Raw genomic sequence first — 27,368 nt, forward strand, 5'->3', positions numbered from 1 at the left:
ACTGGCTCAGGACCCTCGTGGCAAACAGTTTGCCACGAATAAGGGCAAAAGCAGAAGCCTGGTTTGACTCCGAGGACTTTGCAAATACGGAGGCCGACGTGCTCCGTATGATGAACCTGGCCTTTAAAACCAGTTCAGAGGAGGAGGTCAAACCCAATAAAGGCAAGGTACATGAGATAAAGGCCAGTGAGGGTAGCAAGAAGGAATGGCGCCAGGAAGGGGTTAATGCCAAAAGGCAAGGACATGTTTCGGGTGTGCGAAGATGGGACACTGGAGGCAAGAGTGCCCGACTTAGAAAAAGGGGCAAGGCCGAGGGGGTCCTCCGGTGCAAAAGGCACAGACTGTCGAGGCGAAGGGGGCGACCGGGGAACCGTTTGACGTCCTGGTGGCTGCCCTTCGGACGCTTTTTGAGCAGGAGAAAGGGAGGGTAGACACTGCTGCGAGCAGTGTGATCCCAACCACTCCCAAATGCCCAACACCCTGACTAGAGCGCGCCCAGCCTGAGTACCTGTGTCCGCTCACGTACGATGAGTGGGATAGACCTCGTCTGAAGATGGGGGTGGAGACGGTAGATGGAAAGTACTTGGTGGACACCGGGGCCTCGAGCACGGTGATCCATTCAAGAGACCCGACCAATTCACCCTGGTCTAGCAGGATCCTATTCAGTCTCGTGAAGTTCACAGGGAACGAGCAGGTGGGGGCAATGTCCAAATCTTTGGCCATAGATTTAGGATCCCTCCACACCAAGTGGAAATGCATCCTAATAAAGTGGGAATAGCCAGGGTCAGGAGTCCTAGGGGCCGACTTTATGTTAGCCCATCATATAATAGTGGATTTGAGGAATCACTGCCTTTGGGGAGCGGTGAGTTCCGATAAGGAGGCAGAAGTTATAGTAATCCCTAAGGACAGGGAAGGAAGGGGTAACGTGTGCATGATGATGTCTAAGGGGACCTGGAGCAATTGGTCAGTAATACCCCAGCCAAGTATCAGGCGAACGTGAGAGACAATCTCGCATCGTTCACCACGCACAAGCACGACTGTGGCCGGGCGACGGGGGTAGAATTCCGAGTACACGGGGACCCCATGTCACAGCCACAAAAGCAGTATAATTTCCCCAGAGAGGCAGAAGCCGACTTGGAAAAGGCACTGGGATCCCTGGTAGAACAGGAGGTGTTGAGGCAGATAGCCACCCACGTGAACTCACCACTCTGGCCGGTTAGGAAACCCGACCAGTCGTGTAGGGCCACCGTGGACTATCGGGTGCTCAATAAAAGCATCTCAGCCTGCGCGCCCACAGTCGCGGCTGTTGCCGATCTGATAGGGAGGATTCCAGTGACCGCAACCACTTTTACGGTGCTGGATATCTCCAATGGGTTTTGGTCAATTCCTCTAAAAAGGGGAGACCAATACAAGTTTGCCTTTACTTTTACAGGTCAACAGTACACCTGGACATGCCTTCCCCAGGGTTTTCATAACAGCCCTTCCATATTCCACCAGTGTATGGAGGACGCCTTAAAGGGTTTTAGCCGACTTCAGCAGCTAGTACAGTATGTGGACGACTTGCTTTCATTCTCCGCCGAGGGGGGAAGCATTGGCCACTGCTGGCCGAGCTTCTGAGGGAGGCCGGGTTTAAAGTAAACCCGAAGAAAGCCCAGATCGGATGTGAGGAAGTCAAATTCCTCGGGCTGACGGTAAGGGCAGGGGAAAGAGCCATAGATGAGGCGAAAAGAAAGGCAGTTCAGGAGTTACCAGTCCCCAAGGACGTAACCGGGATAGGATCCTTCCTGGAACTCACAGGGTACTGCAGGGATTTTATTGAGGGTTATGCAGCCACGGCAGCCCCTCTGCTTCGGCTCGTCCACAAGGGAGTCAACTGGGAGTGGTACCAGAACTGCCAGGAAGCATTCACACGCCTCAAGAAGGATTTGCAGACAGCTCCCGCACTGGGGCCATCAACGGTGGGGAGGAATTCTTTTTAGAGGTAGCAGCCAGCGGGGATAGCTTGAGTGCGGTGCTGCTCCAGGAGCGACACGGCATGCTACGGCCCGTGGTCTACTCATCTAGGGTTTTCACTGAGGTAGAACAGGGATATTCCAACTGCGAGAGGCATCTCCTGGCCACGCATTGGGCCGTAAAGCGCTCACAGCTCTTTACGGGATCATCCCTGATAGTTCTACTCACCCACCATACTCCCACTCAGATGTTGTTGGACGGGAGAATAAAGGACGGGACAGTGAGCAGTGCTTGCACTGATCGCATTGCTCGCTGGACTTTATTGATCTCGCAGATGAATTTGAGAGTGCAGGGGTTGACCGAGCCCAAGTTGGCAGTGAATTTGATTTACCCAGGTACGGCCCACATGTGTACGGTAGAAGGGGTATGGGACGTGGATGTCAGGTTCCAGGCCGGGTTACACCCGACGGGCCGGGACATTTACGTGGACGGGCCCAGTTCGGTAGCAAAGGGGGAACGCTTCACCGGGTGCGGGATTTATGACCCCATGGCTAAGGTAGCTAAGGCCCTTAATCTCCCCAGCACCCTGAGCGCGCAGCAGGCCGAACTGGCGGTGGTGGTGTATGTGGACAGCCACCCCAACGAGTTCCCCACCCCCTACACCATCTGCTCGGATTCCATGTTTACATGTAATTCGTGCACCGAGTACCTGGCTACCTGGGCTCGACGCAGTTTTAATTCCGCTGATGGGAAGCCCCTAGCAACAGCACCGCTGCTAGGGAGGATTTTGGAGGTCACGGGCACCCGGGGAGATCACTATATACATAAAGTCAAGGCCCACTCTAAGACAGAGCCCAGAGGGAAAGTAACCAAAGGGCCGATGAGTTGGCCAAGCAGGGGGCCAGGGAAGGAGAGTTCTGGGATCCCTATGAAGTAGGCCCGGTAGCAGCAATCTGGGTCAAGGGAGGAACACCGGGGGTAACTTTGGCCCCGGACTTAAAACAAGTCCAAGCCCAGGATACCGTCCTTAAGGCTATCCTGGGGAAGAAGGAAAAGGGCGAACAGGTAGAGGGTCCGTTCGGAGAAGCAGACATTACCGTTAAAGAGGGGATGCTATTTAAAGGGGATCAGTGGATAGTTCCCAAGCGGTACCAGAGGGAATTCCTCCAGTTGGCCCACGGGGGCCCAGGGCGGGACACCCAGGAACGGAAACTACTTGGCAGAGGGTAGAACAGGCAGGGTTGTGGCCGCAATTCAGGGAGGATATCCGCGACCTTTGCGCGGACTGCCTGGTGTTCACATAAAAAAATCCCGATCCTCAGCGTAGGAAAGTCCCCAAAGGACACACAAGGAGGGCAGAGAGACCATGGCAGTCCATCCAGGTCGATTACATCGGACCATTACCCACCACACAGTCAGGTAACAAATACTGCCTAGTCCTGGTGGACGTGTTCTCCAAGTAGGTGAAAGCCTTCCCTTGCCGAGCAGCCACGGCTTTGGTGACGGCATGGCTTCTGGTAAAGGAAGTGTTCTCCTGGTGGGGACTGCCACAGGTCGTGGAGTCCGACTAAGGGAGTCATTTCACGGGGCAAGTAATGCAGGCCACCTTGAAGCTTTTAGGGATTGAGGGGAAGTGGCATATGGCTCACAACCCACAGTCATCGGGGGTTGTGGAGTGCCTTAACCGGACAATTAAAGAAAGGCTAAGGAAAGAGACAGGGTCATCTCTGAAAAAGTGGGATGTGGTCCTACCTGTTGTGTATGTACCTTTAAGGGAAGAACTGGTTTTAGACTGCAGTACCGGCAGTGACCACCCCTGTATAAAAGGCCCTAGCAGGCTTCTGTATTTCAGTCTGACGTTGCCCTCCTGTTCAGTAAAGTACCTGTTAAACTGTTCTCCCGAAGTCCGTGTATTATTGAGGCACGGACTTTACAGTGGCGACGAGTAAGTTCGAACTCACCTGCAGTGTGGCATCATCTCACGGGGATCTCGCCCTGAGAGGAGTTTTCTTGGAGGTCGTACTCTGAGCAACGGGCGTCGACCGTGGGCAACCGCCCAAAGAATTCATCGGTGTTTGGAGGATTGCGGGAGAGACTGTGGAGAGCTGTGCTTGGCTCCCCAGTTAAAGTGTTCCAGCAAATCGTGCTGGTAGCAGGTAGTGCGCTGACCCTTCCGGACTGCGGCGGGCTCAAGCTCGATCGAGCGACTCTACAAAACGAGCCGCACAGCATCGCCGGGAAAAGAAAACAAGAGAGAGAGAGGGTGGAGCGCACAGGGTGCGGTCGGTGCTCAACAACCGGGCAGCGGAGAGAAAATAAACGGGGGGGAAGGAAAGCGAGACGCGCCGAAGCCGCGGGTCACTGGCATTACCCCGTAGAATGCTAAGAGCAGCGCGGCAGCAAGGGGAAGAAGGAAAAGCGCGGGAGGCGCCATTTTATTCCATTGGGGAAGAAGAAAAAGCGCGGGAGGCACCATTTTAAATCACCCAAGATGCCGAAAAGTGGCAGTATCAATGCTTTCGACAACGAGGTAGAAGACTGGACCACGTATGTGGAAAGAATTGAAGTGTACTGCAAGGCAAATGAGGTGGCCGATGGGAAGAGGGCGTCGGTATTATTGAATTTGATGGGCGTGAGTACGTACGGCCTATTGTGAAATTTAATTACCCCAGCTAAACCAATGGAGAATAGTTTTCAGGAGATTGTTAATATATTACAGGAACACCTAAACCCTACGCCGCTGCTGATAGCAGAAAGATTCAAGTTCCATAAAAGAAACCAGCACAAAGATGAGAGCAATGCTGACTACCTTACGGAACTATGCAAGTTATCGAAGCACTGCCAGTTCGGAGCAGGACTGGCAGACACCTTACGGGATAAGTTTGTCTGCGGGCTCCAGAGTGAAGGAACCCAGAAATGACTACTTTCAAAAAAGGACCTGACGCTAGAACAGGCTTTCAGCGTGGCAGTATCCTACGAAGCAGCAACACGGGGAGCTGTGGAAATACAACAGAAACCACAAGAATACAGCACTAACAAAATGGTGTATGGAGCAGAAAAGTGCTATCGCTGCGGCAGAACAACCCATGAGCAGAAGGACTGCTGGTTTAAGGACAAAGTATGCAGGCAATGCGGAAAAATGGGACATATAGCAAGAGTCTGCAGGTCGGGAAAGAAAACCAACATGACAAGAACTACTAAGGAACAGTACAGGAAAGTAAAGAAACTGACAGACAGTAGATTGGAAGATCAGGAGAGTGATAAGGACTCCGGGAGCAGGGGACTAAGTTGTCTAAAGTTACACAACGTGATCGCAAAGGAAGATCACCGAACCATTTGGGTCACCCTCATGATAGCAGGGTCCCCAGTAAAGATGGAATTGGACACAGGATCAGCCCTAACTGTCATGAATCGACAAGATTATGAGCAGCTATTCTCACACATACCCTTAAAGGACACGTCCATTGTATTGAAGACATACACGGGGCGAAAGGTCTACCCCAGAGGAAAAATAAGGGTGCCAGTTAAATATAACGGCAAGGAAACACAGAAACTATATATGTATAGACTACGAGATGGAGGACCACCATTATTGGGACGTGAATGGATCCAAAAAATACAATTGGATTGGCATTCCATTCTGGCGCTAACTGTGACTGACAAAAAGGATGATGCCGTCGCACCTGGACGTCTGTCACAAATTCTATCTGACGCGGAAGAGGTGTTCCAACAAGGACTTGGGACTCTAAGAGGAGTAAAGGCAACCATAAAGATTGAGGATAACGCAAACCCAAAATTTTTCAAGTCCAGACCGGTGCCATACGCGATCCGCCCAGCCGTTGAAGCTGAACTGGAGAGTCTGGAGTGTTCGGGTGTGCTGTCCAAGGTGGACTGGAGCGAGTGGGCCACACCCATCGTTCCTGTAATGAAGAAAGCATTGAGCAGCACGCCTGGGGAGCCAAAGAAGGTTCGCATCTGTGGGGACTTCAAGGTGACTGTGAACCCAGTCCTGCACACAGTACAGTATCCACTTCCGCAGATAGAAATAATTTTCGCCTCACTATCTGGAAGGAAACGTTTTACAAAGATTCATCTGGTTCAAGCGTATCTACAAATGGAGGTGGAAGAAGCATCTAGGAAATACCTCACGATAAACACTCACAAAGGCCTTTACCAGTACAACCGACTGGTATTCGGGGTAGCATCGGCCCCAGCTATTTGGCAGAGGGCAATGGAACAAGTCCTGCAAGGGATCATGGGGACCCAGTGTTATTTGGATGACATCCTGGTCACGGGCGAAAATGACAATGAACACCTTGCCAACCTGGAGCAGGTGCTCACGAGATTACAGGAATATGGGCTACGAGCCAACCGCCCCAAATGCGAGTTCTTCAGGAGACAAATCTCGGATTGTGGCCACATGATTGATGAGGAAGGGTTGCATAAGTCGCTGGACAAGATTGAGGCTGCAGTCAAGGCTCCAGCACCGGAAAATGTGTCGCAACTGAGGTCGTTCCTCGGGTTGGTGAACTACTACCATAAGTTCTTGCCGAATTTATCTACAATTCTGCACCCACTGAACGCCCTGCTGCAAACTGGAGTGACATGGAAATGGAGTGATGAGTGTAAGCGTGCCTTTCAGGAATGTAAATGCCTAATCACTTCAAAAGAAGTATTGGCCCACTACAACCCAACACTACCAATTCGGTTGGCATGTGATGCGTCACCCTACGGCATTGGAGCGGTACTGTCACACAAATTCCGTGACGGTTCAGAGAGGCCAATAGCCTTTGCGTCGCGCTCGCTAACCTCAGCCGAGCGTAACTACGCCCAGATTGACAGGGAGGCCCTCAGCCTGGTGTGGGGGGTGAAGAAGTTCAATCACTATCTGCACGGGCAGAAATTCACTGTACTGACTGATCATCAGCCCCTGGTCTCCATTTTTAACCCAAAGAAGGGCGTTCCGGTGATGACGGTGCAACGGCTGCAAAGATGGTCACTTTTTCTAGGGGCACATCAGTACGACATAGAGTACAAGGGTACGAAACAGCATGGAAACGCTGATGGACTGTCGCGCCTACCGTTGCCTACGGAAAAGAAACACCTGCAGTGGACCCTGTTGAGATATTCCTTGCGACCATAGTCGAATGTTTGCCTGTTACAAACTCGAGTTAAGAGAAGGAAACCCGAAATGACCCGACACTCTCTCGGGTCTACGATTTGACGGTGAAGGGATGGCCAGCATATGGCGACTCACTGTTGCCAGCATTCTCGCCAAGGAGAGAACAGCTGTCAGTGTGCCGGGGAACCTTGATGTGTGGATCCCGAGTGGTAATTCCACCCAAGTTGAGAGATAGAGTGCTCAATGAGCTTCATGAGGGTCATCTGGGAGGGGTAAAAATGAAGAGCCTAGCCAGGGCGTTTGTGTGGTGGCTGGGAATCGATAAAGAAATCGAGGATATGACCAAGAGATGCACAGGATGCCAGAAGGCCCAAAACGCTCCACCACAGGCCCCGCTACATCCATGGGAGTGGCCCTCATCTCCATGGCAACGGGTACACATTGATTTTGCTGGTCCATTTATGGACTAAATGTTTCTAATCACTGTGGACGCCCATTCGAAATGGCCAGAGGTCATTAAAATGTCCTCCACCACCACGGAGAAAACTATTGCAGTCCTAAGGACCATCTTCGCCAGGAATGGGTTGCCAGAACAGATTTGCTCCGACAATGGGCCACTGTTTGTGTCAGAGGATTTCCGGAGATTCCTGAAGAATAATGGGGTGAAACATTACACATCTGCCCCATATCATCCAGCCACAAATGGATTGGCTGAGAGGTTTGTTCAGACCTTTAAAAAGGACATAAAAGCAATGTATAATGACGACATACCACTACAACACAAGGTGGATAGTTTCTTGTTTGCTTACCGGAATGCGACACATGCAGTAACCAACCAAGCTCCAGCCGTACTGTTCTTCAACCGAAGGCTAAGATGTCGCCTGGATTTGCTCAAACCAAACATAAGACAAGATGTTGAGGATAAGCAATTCCAGCACATAAATGAGAAGCCAACCCGGAGCTTCAAGGTAGGGCAACCAGTCTCGGCCCGCGACTACCGAACAGAAAAATGGCAGCCAGGAACGATATGCACACAGCAGGGACCACTAATGTACACAGTGGACATTGGAGAGAGCATTGTGAGGCGCCATGCTGACCAGATTCTCGAGTCACAGGAACAAGCCAAACCCGTGCCACGAGAAGGTGCACCTGGTAATCAACCTGAAGTACAGATTGCGTCTACCTCAGAAGCAGTGGTATTGGAAACTGACGAACCAACCAGTGACCATGAACCCGAATCAGCTTCGCCGCAAGAACAGGATACTCAAGAAAGGCGCTATCTAGTCAGGATCAGGACGCCTCCTCAAAGACTGAACTTAAAAATGATTATTTCAGTTGATGTATGTAACCCCTTCATGGTTCTCTAGATATATGTGAGATGTGGTCTCTGTTGTAGACAGTATTCTATAGTCCAGTAAGGAGATCACTACTACAATGGCTTAATTCTAATTATCTTACTTTATAGTTTTAACGTCAGACAGTATAAGAAGATTACGTGTCAATGACCTAAATTAGACATTTGCATACATTAGAATGAATCTAGACATAATAAACATACATTCTCCATTTATATGGATTCAAAGGAGAATCTGCCCCTGTGTCCAAATTTGAGTGCACTCTTTCGTTGGCGTGCTTAAGTTGGAGCTCATGGTATGTATAATGTCTGCAAGACTTACGACTCCGAACCCCTTCGTTGAATTCTCTTCACGATCACTGAATCCCACTTTGAGTTCTGGATGCAGAGCTACTAATACGAAGGGCGGCGGCCGAGTTTGGAAGCCCGGGACGGGATGCGGCAGCCATTTGCCTCCTGAGCCCTCTTTTCAGAGCTCCTGCCCTCTTTTCTTCCAGTCGCTCCCGTTTCCCGCTCGAAAAAACCCGACTCCACCCCTTCCTCCTGGGGTTTCTGCCTGGAGTCTGCGCAGCCTCACTGTCTGCAACAGTTGATACTGGTGCAGAATTATGGAAAGTGTGCTCTTAGTCACATTGTGTCCTTAAAAGGTCTTGCCGTACCTTCACATGGGCAACTTTAACCCAGGGATTTATAACAATGATAATACAGTGTATAAGTTAAAGATTGATAACCATACTTAGCGTACATAACATTTCCAGTGGGTATTACACTCCCCCCCTACCAAATATAGGCATGTCCCCATGACTAATGAACTTTACACATAAGGGGTTGCATGCTTCCCAACCATGTATAAAGGGAGGTAACATATCGAACCGTAGGGGCTATCATTACACTTGGCACTCCTAGTGCACTGTATGTCAATCTTTCAGGAACCTTCTTAACTCGCTGTGAGCTCCTTATTTTGGATACCCGGTCTTCAGTTCCTTCAACTACGTTGGAGGTGTTGGTTCCTTTGTTATCATGCCTTTCAGTCTCTTTTATCTCCTTCTCGGAAGCATCTGGTTCTTCCCAGACCATGTCCATGTCTGAGCTAAATGGTTCAGACAATTCATCCAGATTCTGTCTTATGCGTCTTTCTGGGAGGTCGTACCATAGATCCCATTCTTCATCTTCCGACTCATCAGGTTCCTCATGATCCACACACTGTGTCATGGGTTTTCTGTCTTCTGGAACAAAGCTTTCCTGGTTTCTCGTTTTTTTCCTTCTTCTTCTCTGCAGGGTTCTCCTACTAGGTGTCGGCTCATTATCCGCTGGCGGATCCAGACGCACTTACTGTCCCAATGGCAGGATATGATTCCGGTGCAGTAATTTTATGGGTCCATTCCCACCTGCAGGTTTTAGCCGAAACACAGGTAGTTGTGACATTTGACTTTCAACAATGTAAGGTGTAGAAGCCCAGCGGTCTGCTAACTTATGTTTCCCTTGAAGTCCTAGGTTCCGTATGAGAACTCGGTCACCAGGCATGAGTTGGGAAAAACGGATCTTCTGGTCATACCTCTGCTTATTTCCTTTATTCTGTTTGGCAGAAACAGACTCAGCAAGTTCATAAGCAGCTTGCAATTCCTTTCTCATGTCAGATACATACTTGAGGTAAGTTCTCTGTGATGTGCCATCACTGGATACTCCGAAACACAAATCCACCGGCATCCTCGCTTCACGTCCAAACATGAGGTAGTACGGTGAAAAACCAGTAGCGTCATTTCGGGTACAATTATAAGAATGAACAAGATGTCCAATGTGCCGACTCCACTTGTTCTTTCACTTTGAATCCAGCGTTCCAAGCATGTCTAACAAAGTACGGTTAAACCGCTCAGGTTGAGGATCTCCCTGAGGATGTTATGGAGTTGTTCTTGACTTCTCAATCCCGAGCATGGACAACAACTCATGTATAAGTCTACTTTCAAAGTCTCTACCTTGATCACTGTGTATTCGCTTTGGCAGTCCATAGTGGATGAAGTATTTCTCCCACAACACTTTGGCAACGGTGGATACTTTCTGATCCTTTGTGGGAAAAGCTTGGGCGTAGCGAGTATAATGATCTGTAATGACCAAGACATTTGCGGTATTGCTGGAATCGGGTTCGATGGACAGAAAATCCATACAGACAAGGTCTAGAGGTCCATCACTTTGCATGTGAAACAGAGGAGCAACTCTTTTAGGTAAAGTCTTTCTCTGGACACAGCGTGCACAGGACTTGCAGAACTCCTCAACCGCAGACTTCATACGTGGCCAATAGAATCTGTCCTTGACCAACCCATAGGTCTTATCTACTCCCAGATGACCTGCATCATCATGCAAAGACTTCATCACTATTTCCCTGTACTTTTCAGGCAGGACCAACTGTGAATGACATGGTTTAGTGGGTGGGTGAGTGATTCTACACAACACTCCCTCTTTAATTTCCAAGTGGTCCCATTCTCTTAGGAGCAGACGACAGTCAGGATGTTTTGATTTGTCGATCTGTGTAATATCACCCAGACGGAGAGCTGAAAACACCTCATGAATACAGGGATCCTCCTGTTGTGCTTTGGACATTTCAGATGAACACAACATGGGTAAGTTTTGTACATCCAAACTGGAAAGGTTGCAAAATGCCTGGGGAACAGCATGCATTGACGCTCCCAAGTGGTCAATCTCTCGGGCATGAAATGAATTCTTTGGTCCAGATACCACGGACATCTGACACATTACTTTCACATCTGCTGAAGCAACATCTTTCCACTCTGGTTTCTGGTAGTGTGGGCGACGAGACAGAGCATCTGCGTCAATGTTCTGGTTCCCAGGTCTGTACCTGAGACTAAAGTCATAAGCAGATAGTGCAGCAAGCCAGCGGTGGCCGGTGGCATCAAGTTTTGCCGAAGTCAACACATAGGTTAATGGATTATTGTCTGTCCTCACTTCAAACTTCGCTCCATACAGATAATCCTGCAGCTTATCCACCACCCCCCACTTCAACGCCAAGAATTCTAGCTTATGAGCTGGGTAGTTACGCTCTGATGGCGTAAGGCTGCGACTGATGAACGCTACAGGTCTCAGTCCTGCTCCTTGGTCCTGATACAACACACCACCCAACCCTTCTTGACTGGCATCCACGTGTAGCACATATGGCAGCTGTGGGTTTGCAAAAGCCAACACGGGGGCTTGAGTAAGACTTTGCTTTAAGGTGTGGAAGGCCTCTTCGCATTTCTCATCCCATCTAACACCAAAAGGCTCAGAGGGTTTGAAGTAGTCCTTGTTCTCTTTACCTTTAGCCTTTTTCTTCCTCTCGGCTGGTGGGAGGTAACCAGCCAGCAGCTGATTCAGAGGATGGGCCACTTTGGAGTAATCCTGCACAAAGCGCCTGTAATATCCGCAGAACCCAAGAAATGACCGCAAGGCAGTCACTGTGTTCGGTTTGGGCCATGTGGTAACAGCTTCAATCTTGGATGGATCTGTGGCTACTCCATCCTGTGATACAATATGCCCCACATAGGACACGGATGTTTGGCAAAACTGACACTTGTCCAATGATAGCTTGAGACCTTCATCCTCCAGACGACCAAGCACTTTCAGCAACCGAGCTTCGTGTTCTTCAAGGGTTGCCCCAAACACAATGATATCATCCAAGTACACCAATACTTCAAGCAAGTTCATGTCCCCAACTGTTTGTTCCATTATTCTTTGAAAAGTTGCTAGAGCGCCTGAAACTCCCTGTGGCATCCTTTCAAATTGGTAGAACCCAACTGGACATATAAAGGCTGTCTTTTCTTTGTCCGATTCACTCATCGGTATTTGGTAGTATCCACTTCTGAGATCCAACACACTGAACCACTTGCTTCCATTAAGACAAGCCAGTGCATCCTCAATTCTTGGGACGGTGTATTGGTCGGGAATAGTACGTCTGTTAAGCGTCCTAAAGTCCACACACATCCGAATCTTTCCGTTCTTTTTCCTCACCACCACTATAGGAGATGCATAAGGACTCCTGGACTCGGTAATGATCTCAGCTTCTTTTAACTGCGACAGGTGCTGTCTCACTGCTTCGATGTCAGCTGGTGCCAGCCGTCGAGACCTCTCCCGAAAGGGTTTATCCTTGGTAATTCGGATAGAATGGCGAGTACTCTTACTACAACCAACATCAAACTCATGAGTAGAGAAAACTCCTCTCCGCTCCATCATCTTCCTGACTAATCGGTCCTTCCATTCTTTAGGAACGAATGAATCTCCAAAGTTGAAGGAGGAGGGTGTCAGATCTCCGGTTGAGTTAACTTTGGACTCTTCCTTCACATGTGACGACAGTACATTTACAGGAAACAGATGCGCAATCGGCATTCCTTTCCTCAATGTGATTCCTTTGCCTGACATATTCCTCACGGTCACTGTAACTCTCCTTGACATCACAGCTGTCGGGGTCTGCAACTCTGGTCTCACCAGAAGCTCATTTGGAAACCGTGACTCTTCTGCAGGATCATCAGGTGACTCTATCAGAATGGCTTCAGTACCTGGTGTTCCAGGGAATTTTGGTATCCCAGGGATTCTAGCCACTCCTCCAGGACGCAGGGTGATAGGTTTGGCTCGAACGTACCACACAGTTCCTCTTTTGCTATCATCTACGTCGGAAGAAAGTTCAGGCAGTTTCTCAAAAGCCTTTTTGAAAACAGGGTGAATGTGTCTGGTGCTCAAGAAGTTTTCACCTCCCTGCTCTTTGCAGCTTGTCAGGAGTCGTCTCACTATGGGTGTATTACTGCCAACCAGTATGGAAATCTCACCTTTCACCATGGGGTCAGGGCAAACCAACACAAGTGCATCAATGGTCTCAGTGGTCCCTACATCAGCTTCCAAGAACTCCAACCTCAGCGACAAATTGCCATCCTATGGGTAATCAGCAGGACTAAGGCCCCAGATCTGCAGAAGACTGATTGGGGTTAACGGCAAATGCGTCAGGTATCGGTCATAGAAGGATCTGTACAGTATGGTAACCTGAGAACCCGTGTCGAGGATAGCTTTAGTATAAATGCCTTCAATCTGTATTGATACAGCAGAACTCGGCCCTACTAAACCTTCAGGTATGATGTCTTTCATATCCCCTCGTCTATTATTGCACTTAGCGGAACGTGTCTTAACTACAGGGACAGCAGGCCGTTACGTTACTGTGCCCCTTTGTAGTTTCCCGACTTCTTGGTAAGTTTTATGAGACGGTCATTTACTTTTTTTAGATTTTCCTCACCTCTACATTCTCGCTTGAAATGTCCATCCTTTCCACAGTTATAACAAAAGACTCCAGGTCTATCTCCTTCAGGGGGATATCCTTTAGAGGAATCATTCATTTTGCTGTTAGACTTCGCAGGGTGTTCAACCTTTTGCATCGTGCGTCATCCCTTTCTGTGTTGGGCTTAGACCGAATATATGCCATCTCGGCTCTCATGACATTTATTTCCTTCTTCAGCTGTTCCATCTCAGGGTTGACATCACCCTTAGGAGTAGGAACTGTAACAGGAGTCACAAGCTTGGACATCACAGCACTCTTTGCTATATTCCGGGCCTGAAGCATATCCTCCTCCTCTCTGACTTCCCTTAGCAGCTCAGTGAAGGTAGGTGGATCTCGCAACTTATGGGTCATGCGTATGCGAAGAGCAGTCACGTCTTCGAGCAATGCACCTCGCACAACCTGTTCAATGCGGAATCGATTCATTTCAGGCAACTCAATCCCTCTTTTCCGTAACATACAATGCAGCAGTTTGTCTATTCTCAGCAGATAACTGGACAGCTTCTCTCCCTCACACTGGAATGTGCTTCTGAATCTGACCATCAAATCTGAAATGGTTTCAGTAGTTCCAAAGGCAGTTTCTAGAGCCTGCATGTAGTCAAAGGAAGTAGCAGAGGTGTTCTGCGCCTTTAAGAATCGTACTATGTCAGCAGCAGGACCCTTAAGGCTTTCTACTATTCTCTGCCTCTTCACATTGTCACTGCACTGCCATTCCCCTAGCAGAGGCAGGGTCTGCTCAGCCCAGGCGTCGTACTCCTCTTCCCCACTGGGAGTTGGTCTCACTCCTGAGAACATACGGAGCTTACGGTATCCCTGAGCCTCGAAGGGCAGATTGGTGCATTTATCCACCAGAGAACTAATGGCACTGACCAACTGAGTGTTCATATCCAGGGCCGAAGGACCTATCAGACCTTTGACATCAGCAACAGTCTTTCCTTCTTGTCTCAAGAATGACAACAACTTGGTCTGAAACCCTTCTTCTTCCTTAGTAGTGATAGGGGCAAACTGAACTGGCCAGGGACCAGCCTCTTCAGAAAGCTCAACTGCCTCAGGTAAACCATGACCTCTCAGGTTCTCTGATGTCTGGATCAGCACAAACTGCTTCTTGGTAGCTGTATCCAAGCAGCGCTCAACTATCCTAACCTTTCCAAAGGCTTTGACACAATTCAGGGCCCTTAGCAAGACATCATCAGGGTCATCGTTAGCAACACCATTCAGCACAATGGCATGGGTAGTAGCTATCTGCTTCCGTTTGCACCAAGCTTCAACCTCAATAACATCCATCTTTTATGCTCAAACAGCCCAGTAGAAACCACAAACCACCCTCTTAGCAATGAGCATTCAATACTGTTAGTTTACTGACATAAATAGACCACAATCCCGGACGAGCCCCCAAAATGTAACCCCTTCACGGTTCTCTAGATATATGTGAGATGTGGTCTCTGTTGTAGACAGTATTCTATAGTCCAGTAAGGAGATCACTACTACAATGGCTTAATTCTAATTATCTTACTTTATAGTTTTAACGTCAGACAGTATAAGAAGATTACGGGTCAATGACCTAAATTAGACATTTGCATACATTAGAATGAATCTAGACATAATAAACATACATTCTCCATTTATATGGATTCAAAGGAGAATCTGCCCCTGTGTCCAAATTCGAGTGCACTCTTTCGTTGGCACGCTTAAGTTGGAGCTCATGGTATGTATAATGTCTGCAAGACTTACGACTCCGAACCCCTTCGTTGAATTCTCTTCATGATCACTGAATCCCACTTTGAGTTCTGGATGCAGAGCTACTAATACGAAGGGCGGCGGCCGAGTTTGGAAGCCCGGGACGGGATGCGGCAGCCATTTGCCTCCTGAGCCCTCTTTTCAGAGCTCCTGCCCTCTTTTCTTCCAGTCGCTCCCGTTTCCCGCTCGAAAAAACCCGACTCCACCCCTTCCTCCTGGGGTTTCTGCCTGGAGACTGCGCAGCCTCACTGTCTGCAACAGTTGATACTGGTGCAGAATTATGGAAAGTCTGCTCTTAGTCCCATTGTGTCCTTAAAAGTTCTTGCCGTACCTTCACATGGGCAACTTTAACCCAGGGATTTATAACAATGATAATACAGTGTCTAAGTTAAAGATTGATAACCATACTTAGCGTACATAACATTTCCAGTGGGTATTACATGTATATAATATCCAGAAAGTTGTAATTAGTTATTATTTAGTTGTTAAATGAATGTTATGTACTGTTTATCTAAAAGGGGAGGAATTGTTGTGTATGTACCTTTAAGGGAAGAACTGGTTTTAGACTGCAGTACCGGCAGTGACCACCCCTGTATAAAAGGCCCTAGCAGGCTTCTGTATTTCAGTCTGACGTTGCCCTCCTGTTGAGACCTCATTCTCAGCATTGCTGGCTGTGCAGCTGCCTCAGTCAGCAGGAGGAGAAGGAGCAGCCAAACCAGGAGAGTGGAAAGTGGTGGTCTCCTGACCAGGAAGAGGAGGAGAACGTAAGACCACCACCTCCACCTCCCCCATCATCATCACAGCAACTGAGGTGCCTGGAGAGAGAGGACAGAGGAGGAGAAGGAGAAAGGAGGCCAGCAACAACACCAACCAGGGGAGAGGCCTTTCCCATTACTGCCTCCCCAAATTGGCCTCCATTCCAGGAGAGGGAGAGAGGGGAGAGAAACAACCAACAACCACCAACTGTTTGGAAGGAGGGAAGAACAACATTATCTTTCAGGTGAGTGTTATTTGGTGCACTCTCCCAAAGACTTTGGCCTAGAAATTGGGTTTTGGCGCAGCGACGGCTTTAGCGCCGGAAGTTAGTACCGGAGCTAAGTCGCGCTGGGCGGGCCAAAAATTCACTAGTTCTGCGCCCAAACGGCTGCCGGCGCTGCTGAAAGCTGTTTGCGCCTGAAAACTGGTGCTACGCGCTGAATTGCGGCGCTATTCCGGTGCTGCGGCGCCCGCTGCGGTGCGGCAGGTTCGGGAAGTGCAGGCCTCCTCCTTTCCTTAAGGAGGAGCTGCCTGCACCCGGCCGCGGCCCGCGAAAATCATTGTAAAAATGAGCCCGGCACCTCGGACAAGTGCCGGGCTTGCATCTGTCCCGGGGGGGGGGGGGAGAAGTCCGGGGAGGGAGCTGCGGCCAGGCGGCCGGCGGGAAAGCGGCCGGCCGCCGCGGGGCCTTTAATGCGCCGGCGCTAACTGCAGTAAGGCACCTCTGCCAGAACGTTGCTTGCGGCTGCCACGGGCGAGGCGGCCGCAAGTCAATTTCGGAGTTCGGGCGGGTTACCATGGCAACCGGGACGCTGCGCACACTGATGACGTCATCGGTGCTGGCGCAGCGCTAACGGCCTAACGCCGATTTAGGGACCCACTCAATTTCCAAACTGGCCATAACTCCGGCCCTAGGCCCTCTAGCGCCTCAAAAGCGGCGCTAAGCCTACCGAATTTCTAGGCCTTTGTATTTTAGGTGGGGGGAGAAAAGAAGAAAAAAGTGCCGGATCATCAAGGGGTGTGTGTGTGTGTGTGTGTGTCTCTTGTAAAACACTAGGCCAGACACACCACTAATTAAGCACCCCTTCCTATTGCCTGACCTGGGATGGCTGGAGCTGCCCAGGTGAACAGCCCAACTAATACATCGTTAAGACCTGGTGTGGGACTGAGCCTGGGGCATCTCCAGCTTTCCCAGGTGAAGACATCTTCTCCCCCTGCTAGAAGACCACCTTCAAAGACTTTAATTTTTCATCGGAGAGTGCACCCCTGCCAACACCCACCCACCCACCATCCTGAGTGGCAACCCTCCTTCCCAACCCCCCCTCTCTCTCTCTCATTGTCTCTCTCTCTGCCTTTCTCTCAAAAGGCACCTCATCTATCTATATTTTAATTACCTATTGAGCAGAGGGGAGAAGGCTCCTCCCCCAATTCTAATCAATAAGGGGAGAGGTGTGCCTTCAATTTAAACAGCTCCCTCTGCTCAATTGAGGACCAAAAAATACCTGAGGCCACAATTAACACCTTCAGGCCTGTGACTTGGGGTGAGTGTAGCCCTTTTTAGAAAACACCCCAGAATGGCGACTGCATCTTCGCCAGTGGCGGGGCCAGCCAGGACTTATGCAGGAGTGGCAGCCACAGCCACAGCTGTTCCCGCTGCTTCTGCTGCCCCGTCAGCATTCAGATTGATAACAAAAAAGCTTGGGGTGAAGAGCTACACTCACCCCACTATGACCATTGAGGCCTGCGTTAAAGCCATGGCTGGGGTTGTCGGCCCCTCAGCCATCGTCGCGGCCTCAAAAATGTATGGGAAGGCTGTGTTCTTCCTGGGGTCGGAGCGGGCGGTGTTCCTGGCCGTCGCCAAGGGGCTCACCGTGGGCGGGACCTTCCTGCCGGTGGATCCTCTCAAGGCCACCGCGCAGAGAATTGTCATCTCAAATGTCCCGCCCTATGTCCCTGGTGAGCTCCTCCTCCCACATTTGCGCCAACTTGGGGAGGTGAGGTCGGGGATCACGCCCATCCCGCTCGGCTTCCGGGATGCCAGCCTTCGCCACGTCTTCTCCTTCCGGCGCCAGCTGTTCGTCCAGCTGGCGCGGGAGGAGGACACCGACGGGGTGTTCATCGTCCACCACAAGGGGACCACCTATCGCGTCTTCTGGACGTCGGACGGTGTGCGGTGCCACGCCTGCAAGGAGGTGAGGCACATCCGGAAAAACTGCCCCGCCTCCAAGGCCGCCGGATCATCTCGTGCGGCCGAGGCTGGCGCTGCCGCCGCTCCTCCCCCCGGATCTGCCCGCGCGTCGGGAACGTCTGATGCGCGGTCGACGTCGGGGGCCGATGCCACCAAGGCCCCCGGGCGGGGGGAGGGAGCGCGTCCGGCCGGAAAGAAGGCGCGGCGAAAAAATAAACACCTCAGGGCGGGTCCCCCCGTGGATGGCCAGCCCTTGCCCCTTGCGCTCCTTACACCCACACTCCTCGCGGAGTTAATCAGGGCAGACGCGAGTGGGAGGGGCCTCGTGCCCGAGCCTGTGGCCGCAACCACCGCAGCGGTAACGCCAATACCTGCAGCTGGGCTCAGGCCCGAGGAACCCGGCAAACCTGCTCCGCCGGAGGGAGTAGAGGAGGAGGCCTCTGCAGACATGGAGGTCTGCCTCGCTCCCTCCGTGCTATAAAGAAGGCGCGACCCCCTGGAAGAGGAGGAGGACCGGGAGGAGGAAGGCCCCTCCGAGCAGGGGGAGTCGTCGCCCGCCGCGGGTTCTGCGCCCCCCCCCGCTGTCGTCATCACCAGCGATCGGCAGGGGTTGCCTGTCCCTCGGGAGGCTGAGGCAGATGTGTCTGTCCGGCACGTGCCTCCCGGGGATGGGGATGAGACCCTGCCCTGGGGGGGGGGTCGCGGAACAACCCGCGGCTATTGACATTTTATCGGTGCCGTTATCCCTCGCCGGGTCGGGCGACCTGGGGTCAAGGTCGGGCGAGCTCGAGGAAAATGAGCTCACCCAATGCGACCCAGACATCTCCCAGGGGCTGCTCGACCTGGTAGAGCATTTAATTCAAAACACCCCATCCGCTGTGTCGGAGGTTGGTGGCGGGGAGGAGGATGGCCCCCTGGCTGCTTCTCTGGTGCTGGACGTACTGGAGGAGCTGGGAATTGTTCTCTCCCCGGTTTCTCTGGTCGTTCCAGCGTCTGGGGTGGAGGGGAGCTCTGAACCGCCGCCGTCTTCTGGCCCAGTGCCCCTAGAGGAGCCCAGGGAGGAATCCTCTGCTGCCGATCCTGGGGGTGGGATCCGGGCGGAGGCGGGGCTGGCTGATGCGGCTGAGCCATTCGCTGCGCAGTGCGCGACGGACGGGTCGGCCGCTGCTGACGACCCCCTGGAGGAGGATGGGCACTCGATGATGGGCACGGAGGACGATTCGGACTCCAGCGCCGATGAGGCGATGGATGACCTCGTGCCCCTTGCCGAGTCTCCCCTCATTCCTGCAAGGGACCTCCAGGATTTTATGGCCACGTGCCTGGGTCGGCGCAATAAGTTCCGGCTGGCCCTCGACAGGTGGTCGGAGCTGGCGCTGCTCATCGTGTCCGTCCGCGCCGCAGTTAAGATCATGGGCGCGGACGAGGGTGTGAACTCGCTCGAGCTGTGTCGGCTCAGAACGTTCCTCACTGGGCTGCTGAGGAACTGGCAGCTGACCAGCGGCTGCGCTTCCTCCCCCGGTTAGGTGCAGGTCGAGGTTGCACTATGCTTCTGACATGAAGATAACCATAGCCAGCCTCAACATCAACGGCAGCAGGGAGGCGCGCCGCAGATTCAACAACTTCTCGGTCCTTCGGGACGGGAAGTATGCCCCCTGGCTGCGTCTCTGGTGCCAGACTGATGCGCTATCAATTACTCATAAAAGACTGAGAGTTAGAAGAGTAACTAAAGGCTTTTATTAACAACAGAATGGAGGTCTGCCTCGCGTGGTCGACCGGTCCATGATACTAAGGGCTGGGGAGCAGTCACCTTTATACTAGGACCTGTGGGAGGAGTCAGCCGAGGCATGTCCAGGCATGTACACAGTGGAATACAAACAGGACAAACAGGAATACAAACAGTGGTTTACCACACAGACGTACTGGAGGAGCTGGCAATTGTTCTCTCCCCGGTTTCTCCGGTCGTTCCGGCGTCTGGGTTGGAGGGGAGCTCTGAACCACCGCCATCCTCTGGCCCAGCGCCCCTAGAGGAGCCCAGGGAGGAATCCTCTGCCGCCGATCCTGGGGGTGGGATCCGGGCAGAGGCGGACCGGCTGCTGCGGCTGAGCCGTTCGCTGCGCACTGCGCGACGGACGGGTCGGCCGCTGGTGGCGAACCCCAGAGGAGGACGGGGACTCGGTGATGGGCACGGAGGACGAGTTGGACTCCATCGCCGACGAGGCGATGGGTGACCTCGTGCCCTTCGCCGAGTCATAAGGGAACGCCGGGACTTTATGGCCACGTGCCTGGGTCGGCACAATAAGGTCCGGCTGGCCCTCGACAGGTGGTCGGAGCTGGCGCTGCTCATCGTGTCCGTCCGCGCCGCCATTAAAATCATGGGCGCGGACGAGGGCGTGAACCCGCTCGAGCTGCGTCGGCTCAGAACGTTCCTCACTAGGCTGCTGAGGAAGTGGCAGCTGACCAGCGGCTACGCTCCCTCCCCCCGTTAGGTGTAGGTAGAGGTTGCACTGTGCTTCTGACATGAAGATAACCATAGCCAGCCTCAACATCAACGGCAGCAGGGAGGCGCGCCGCAGATTCAACAACTTCTCGGTCCTTCGGGACGGGAAGTATGCGGTGTGCTTCCTGCAAGAAACCCACACCGTTCCGGGAGACGAAGCCACGTGGCTCCTGGAGTGGCAAGGAGGGGTCAGCATGAGTCATCTCTCCAACAATTCCAGCGGGGTGGCTATCTTACTGGACCCGCATTTTCAGCCGGAGATCTTGGGGGTCAAGGAGCACGTGCTGGGCCGTTTGCTCCAGATCACTGTTCGCCTGGGGGGCGTGCCGCTCCATCTAGTGAACGTGTACGCCCCTCAGACGCGCTGCAGGTGCGCTTCTTCAAAGAAGTGTCTGCTCTTTTGTGCTCCGTCGACGTGGGCGAGTGCGTCATCCTCGGGGGGGATTTTAACTGCACCCTTGAGGCGAGGGACCGTTCGGGTCCCCTGCGAGGCCCGGCGGCAATGGAGAAGTTGAGGGACCTGGTCGGGTCCTTCGACTTGGTGGACGTCTGGCGAAATCTCCACCCCGACTCCAGCGCCTTCACTAGTGTAAGGTCTGGGGGAGGAAGGTCCAGAATCGACCGCCTTTACATTTCCCAGGCGTACGTCTCCTGCGCTCCGGCGGCTTCCATGCGGCCGGTGCCGTGCACGGACCACCACCTGGTGTGGGCGGAGCTCGCTCCCCTGCGCACGCCGGGGGGGGCCCGCGTACTGGCATTTTAACAACCTGCTGCTGGAGGACGCGCGGTTCCGGGATTCGTTTCGTCGGTTCTGGGCCGACTGGAGAAGGAAGCGGGGTGCTTCCCCTCCTTGAGGCTATGGTGGGACGTGGGCAAGGCTCACGTCCATCTCTTCTGTCAGGAGTACATGAAGGGGTCGACCAAGAGGCGGGAGGCCCGGGTCGGGCGGTTGGAGAAGGAGGTGCTCGACCTGGAGTCCTGTCTCGGTCAGGTCGTCGAGGACCCGGCCCTGCGGAAGGTGTACGAAGAGAAGAAGGGCGCGCTGAAGGACCTGCAGCTCGTCGGGTCCCGAGGCGTGTACGTGAGGTCGCGGATCCAGCTCTTGCGGGAGCTGGACCGCGGCTCCCCCTTCTTGTACTCGCTGGAAAAAAGACGGGGGGTCCGTAAGCAGCTCTTGGGGCTGCTGGCCGACGACAGATCTCTGGTCTCGGATCCGGAGGGAATCAACGCGGAGACCCGCGCCTATTATGGGGCTCTGTTCTCTCCAGATCCGTCCAGCGAGGATGCGCGCAGAGTTTTGTGGGAGGACCTGCCGAAGGTCAGCCCGGAGGGCGCTGAAAAATTGGATGCTCCGCTAAGCCTGGCGGAGCTGACCGGCGCCCTCCGCCAGCTCTCTAGGGGAAAGTCCCCGGGGCTGGACGGGCTGACCGTGGAGTTCCACAGGGCATTCTGGGACATCTTGGGGGGCAACTACGTGCGGGTCCTGGGGGAAAGTTTGGCGACCGGGGAGATGCCCTTCTCTTGGTGCAGTGCGGTCATTGTCCTGCTGCCTAAGAAGGGCGATCTCCGCCTCCTTAAGAACTGGCGCCCGGTCTCCCTCCTCAGCACGGACTATAAAATCTTTGCCAGGGCCATGTCTGCTCGCCTTGGCACCGTGCTGGCCCACATGATCCACCCCGACCAGTCCTACACGGTCCCGGGCCGGACCATCCACGATAACATCCATCTGGTCCGGGACCTGGTCCACCACTCCCAGAGGGCTGGTCTGTCGGTCACCTTCCTTTCCCTGGATCAGGAGAAGGCGTTCGACAGGGTGGATCACGAGTATCTCTTCGGGACTCTGCGCGCATTCGGGTTCGGGACGCATTTCGTCGCCCGGATCCGACTTCTGTACGCCGCCGCGGAGTGTCTGATTAAAGTTAACGGGTCCTTGACAGCGCCCCTTCACTTCGGGAGGGGGGTGCATCAGGGATGCCCCATGTCCGGTCAGTTATACGCCGTTTGCGTGGAGCCATTCCTGCGCCTCTTGCGGAAGAGGTTGACGGGACTGGCTCTGCAAGGGCCGAGCGTGGAGGTGGTCCTCTCGACTTACGCTGATGACGTGCTCCTCACGGTCACGGATCCCGCTGACTTGCGGAGGATGCGGGAATGCCAGCAGATTTACTCGGACGCATCCTCCGCCAAGATCAACTGGGAGAAATGTTCCGGACACCTGGTGGGTCAGTGACGGGTGGACTCCCTGCCGGAGGAGTTCAGGCCTTTCGCCTGGAGCACCATGCACCTCCTCTATTTGGGAGTCTACCTTAGCCCTGCCGAGGACGCCTGGCCGGTGAACTGGCAAGAGCTGGAGGCCAAAGTCACCGCTCGCCTAGGACGCTGGACAGGACTGCTCCGAGTGTTGTCCTACAGGGGTCAAGCACTGGTCATAAACCAGCTGGTGGCCGCCATGTTGTGGTACCGGTTGGTCACTTTGATCCCTCCCCCTGCGTTTGTCGCCAAGATGCAGAAGAAGCACATCGACTTCTTCTGGGACAAAAGGAAGCACTGGGTCTCTGCCGCGGTTCTGTGTCTCCCGCTTACGGAGGGCGGTCAGACGCTGGTGTGCCTTCGCACCCAGGCTGCGACTTTCCGTCTTCAGACGCTGCAGAGATACCTGTACGTCGAGAATCCTCCGAGATGGTGTGCGCTGGCGATGTTATTCTTCCGGCAGCTGCACGGCATCAATTACGACACGCAGCTCCTGTTTGCGAAAGTGGGCGGCAGACGTGCCGGCCTGCGGGAGCTGCCTGTCTTCTGCCAGGAACTACTATGGGTTTGGAACTACGTCGCTTCCAGGCGGAGCTCTCCCCCGTCAGGAGCGGTGGCTCTCCTTCGGGAGCCACTGCTCAGGAATCCGCACCTCCACGGCGAAGGGTTCGGGCGGGTGGTGGAGGGCAGGGCTGTGCCTGGCAAGGTGACCAGAGTTGGGGACCTGCTCGATGGCGGAGGAGCGGGCTGGATGGCACCGGAGGAGCTGGCGCGGCGCCTGTCCTGGGCCAAAGTCCGGCTCGCGGTCGAAGCCATCGAATCGGTGAAAGTGGCACTGGGCCCCAACTCCACTAGGTGCATCGAGGCGGCTCAAGCACGTGGGGCGATCCCGTCCGAGCTTACCCCTGTTCGGGCGGAATTCCTCATTGGCGCCCGGCCCCGAAACTCCCCTCGGGATCCGGCGCCTCACAACTTGAGCCGTCTCGAGGAAATACCCTCCGTGCCTTTTCATTCCACGCGGAGGGGTTTCCTGTACGGGCTGCTCCTGCAAACTCTCCACTTTGCCATCTTCGTCTACCGTCTGGACACGCCTTGGCTTGGCGTCTTGCTGACTGGCGGTGGCGGAGGTCCCCAATGGAGGGCTCTCTACGCGGGAGTCCTCTCTTGTTCCATCGGGGACTTGGCCTGGAGGGTGTTGCACGGAGCGGTCCCGTGCAATAAGGTTTTAAGTAGGTTCACGGACTCCCAGGCCGCCTACATTTTTTGCGTCCTGGAGGAGTCCGTGTTTCACGTTTATATGGAGTGTGAGAGGTTGCAGCCCCTCTTTCACTACTTGAAGAGGCTGCTCCTCGATTTTTGGTTGCACTTCAGTCCCACGCTCTTGATCTACGGTCACCCGGTGCGGAGGGGAGCGGACAGGTTGGAGGACCTCCTTGTGGGCCTGCTCCTGGGCCTGGCTAAAAGAGCCATCAATTGGTCCAGGCAGCGGGCGGTCGAGGGGGTCGTCCAGCCGGATTGCCTGCCTCTCTTCCGCGGCCATGTTCGCGCCCGGGTGGCCCTGGAGATGGAGCACGCGGTGTCCGCCGGCGCGCTTGAGTATTTCTGCGACCGGTGGGCACCGCGGGGACTGGAGTGCATTATCAACCCGGAAAACCAAATTTTAATTTGATTTGTTAAGTTGTTAAGTTTCAGTTGAACTTTTGTTTATTTACAGTCCAATTGGTTTTTTTTTGGGTCCAAACAAAAAGAGTACCCTCTGTTCAGTAAAATACCTGTTAAACTGTTCTCCCGAAGTCCGTGTATTATTGAGGCGCTGACTTTACTGCCCCTGCCATGTGCATATCGTTCATGGTTGCCATTTCTCTGTTCGGTAGTCGCGGGCCAAGACTGGCTGCCCTACATTGAAGCTCCTTGTCGGCTTCTCATTGATGTGCTGGAATTGCTTATTCTCAACATCTCTTCGTACATTTGGTCTGAGCAAATCCAGACGAGATCTCAACCTTCGGTTAAAGAACATCATGGCCGGGGTCTGGTTGGTGACTGCATGTGTCGCATTTCTGTAGGCTAACAGGAAATTGTCCACCTTATGCTGCAGTGGAATGTCGTCATCGCACATGGCCCTTACTGCTTTTTTAAAGGTTTGTACGAACCTCTCAGCCAATCCATTTGTGGCTGGATGATATGGGGAGGATGTGTAATGCCTTACCCCATTCCTTTTCATAAATTTCCAAAACTCTTCGGATACAAACTGTGGTCTGGTATCAGAGCAAATCTGCTCTGGTAAGCCGTTCCTGGCAAAAATGGTCCGTAGGACTGCAATAGTTTTCTCCGTGGTGGTGGAGGACATTTTGATCACCTCAGGCCATTTCGAGTGCGCATCCACGGCTATTAAAAACATTGAGTCCATGAATGGACCAGCAAAATCAATATGCACCCGTTGCCATGGAGGGGAGGGCCACTCCCATGGGTGTAGAGGGGCATGTGGTGGTGCATTTTGGACCTTCTGGCATCCTGAGCAGCTCTTTGTCAGGTCCTCGATTTGCTGATCGATCCCCGGTCACCACACATAAGCCCTAGCAAGGCTTTTCATTTTCACCCCTCCCAGATGGCCTTCGTGAAGCTCATTGAGCACTCTCTCCCTTAACTTGGGTGGAATTACCACTCGGGATCCACACATCAAGGTCCCCTGGCATACTGACAGCTGTTCTCTTCTGGATGAGAATGCTGGCAACAGTGAGTCGCCATGTGTTGGCCATCCCTTCACCGTCAAGTCATATACCCGAGACAGTGTCGGGTCATTTCGGGTCTCCTTCTCTATATCCGCGTTAGTTACTGGCAAGCGTTCAATTATAGTCGAATAAAATATTTCGACAGGGTCCACTGCTGGTGCTTCCTCCGCAGTAGGCAGTGGCAGGCGTGATAGCCCATCAGCGTTTCCATGCTGTTTCGTGCCCTTATACTTGATTTCATATTGGTTCGCCCCTAGAAAAAGGGACCATCTTTGTAGCCATTGCGCAGTCATCACCGGAACGCTCTTCTTTGGATTAAAGATGGAGACAAGTGGTTGGTGGTCAGTCAGCAAGGTGAACTTCTGCCCGTGCAGATAGTGGTTGAACTTTTTCACACCCCACACTAGGCTGAGGGCCTCCCTGTCAATCTGGGCGTAGTTACGCTCGGCTGAGGTTAGTGACCGAGACGCAAAGGCTACTGGCCTCTCCGAGCCGTCCGGGAATTTGTGCAACAGCACCGCTCCAATGCCATAGGGTGATGCATCACACGCCAACCGAATTGGTAGTGCTGGGTTGAAATGAGCCAACACCTCTTTTGATGTGATCAATTCTTTGCACTTCTGGAAAGCTCGTTTACATTCGTCATTCCACTTCCATGGTACCCCCGTTTGCAGTAGGGTGTTCAGTGGGTGTAGTACTGTAGACAAATTCGGCAAGAACTTATGGTAGTAGTTCACCAGCCCGAGGAACGACCTCAGTTGTGACACATTTTCCGGTGCTGGAGCCTTGACTACTGCCTCAATCTTTTCAGGGGACTTATGTAACCCCTCTTCATCAATAACGTGGCCACAATACGAGATCTGCTTCTGGAAAAACTCGCATTTGTGGCGATTAGCTCGGTGCCCATATTCCTTCAATCTAGTGAGCACCTGCTCCAGGTTGGCGAGGTGATCACTATCATTTTCGCCCGTGACCAGGATGTCGTCCAAGTAACACTGGGTCCCTGGAATCCTTTGCAGGACTTGATCCATTGCCCTTTGCCAAATAGCCGGAGCTGATGCTACCCCTAACACCAGCCGGGTGTATTGGTAGAGACCTTTATGAGTGTTGATCGTGAGGTACTGTTTCGAGGCTTCTTCTACCTCCATTTGCAGGTATGCCTGGGCCAGATCAATCTTAGTGAAGCGTTTCCCTCCAGATAGCGAGGCGAAAATATCTTCAATCCGCGGAAGCGGATATTGTACCGTGTGAAGGACTGGGTTCACTGTCACCTTAAAGTCCCCACAGATGCGAACCTTCTTTGGTTCCCCAGGCATATTACTCAACGACCTCTTCATTACAGGAATGATGGGTGCAGCCCACTCGCTCCAGTCCACTTTGGACAGTACTCCTGAACATTCCAAACCTTCCAGCTCTGCTTTGACGGCTGGGCGGATCGCATAAGTGGTCCTGTAGGATTGACACTATGTTTTCAAAATCC

The 27,368-nt window shown here is 52.9% G+C and overlaps 1 pseudogene; it reads left to right on the plus strand.

Moving 5' to 3' along the window:
* Nucleotides 1–2,287: 2,287 nt before the first annotated feature.
* LOC147116433 (leukotriene B4 receptor 1-like) overlaps nt 2,288–27,368 on the plus strand; it is a 43,849-nt pseudogene continuing 18,768 nt past the window's right edge.

Source organism: Somniosus microcephalus, chromosome 6, assembly GCF_052327205.1.
Source record: "Somniosus microcephalus isolate GS21.2 chromosome 6, FLI_Smic_1.0, whole genome shotgun sequence".
In the NCBI taxonomy this organism is placed as follows: Eukaryota; Metazoa; Chordata; class Chondrichthyes; order Squaliformes; family Somniosidae; genus Somniosus; species Somniosus microcephalus.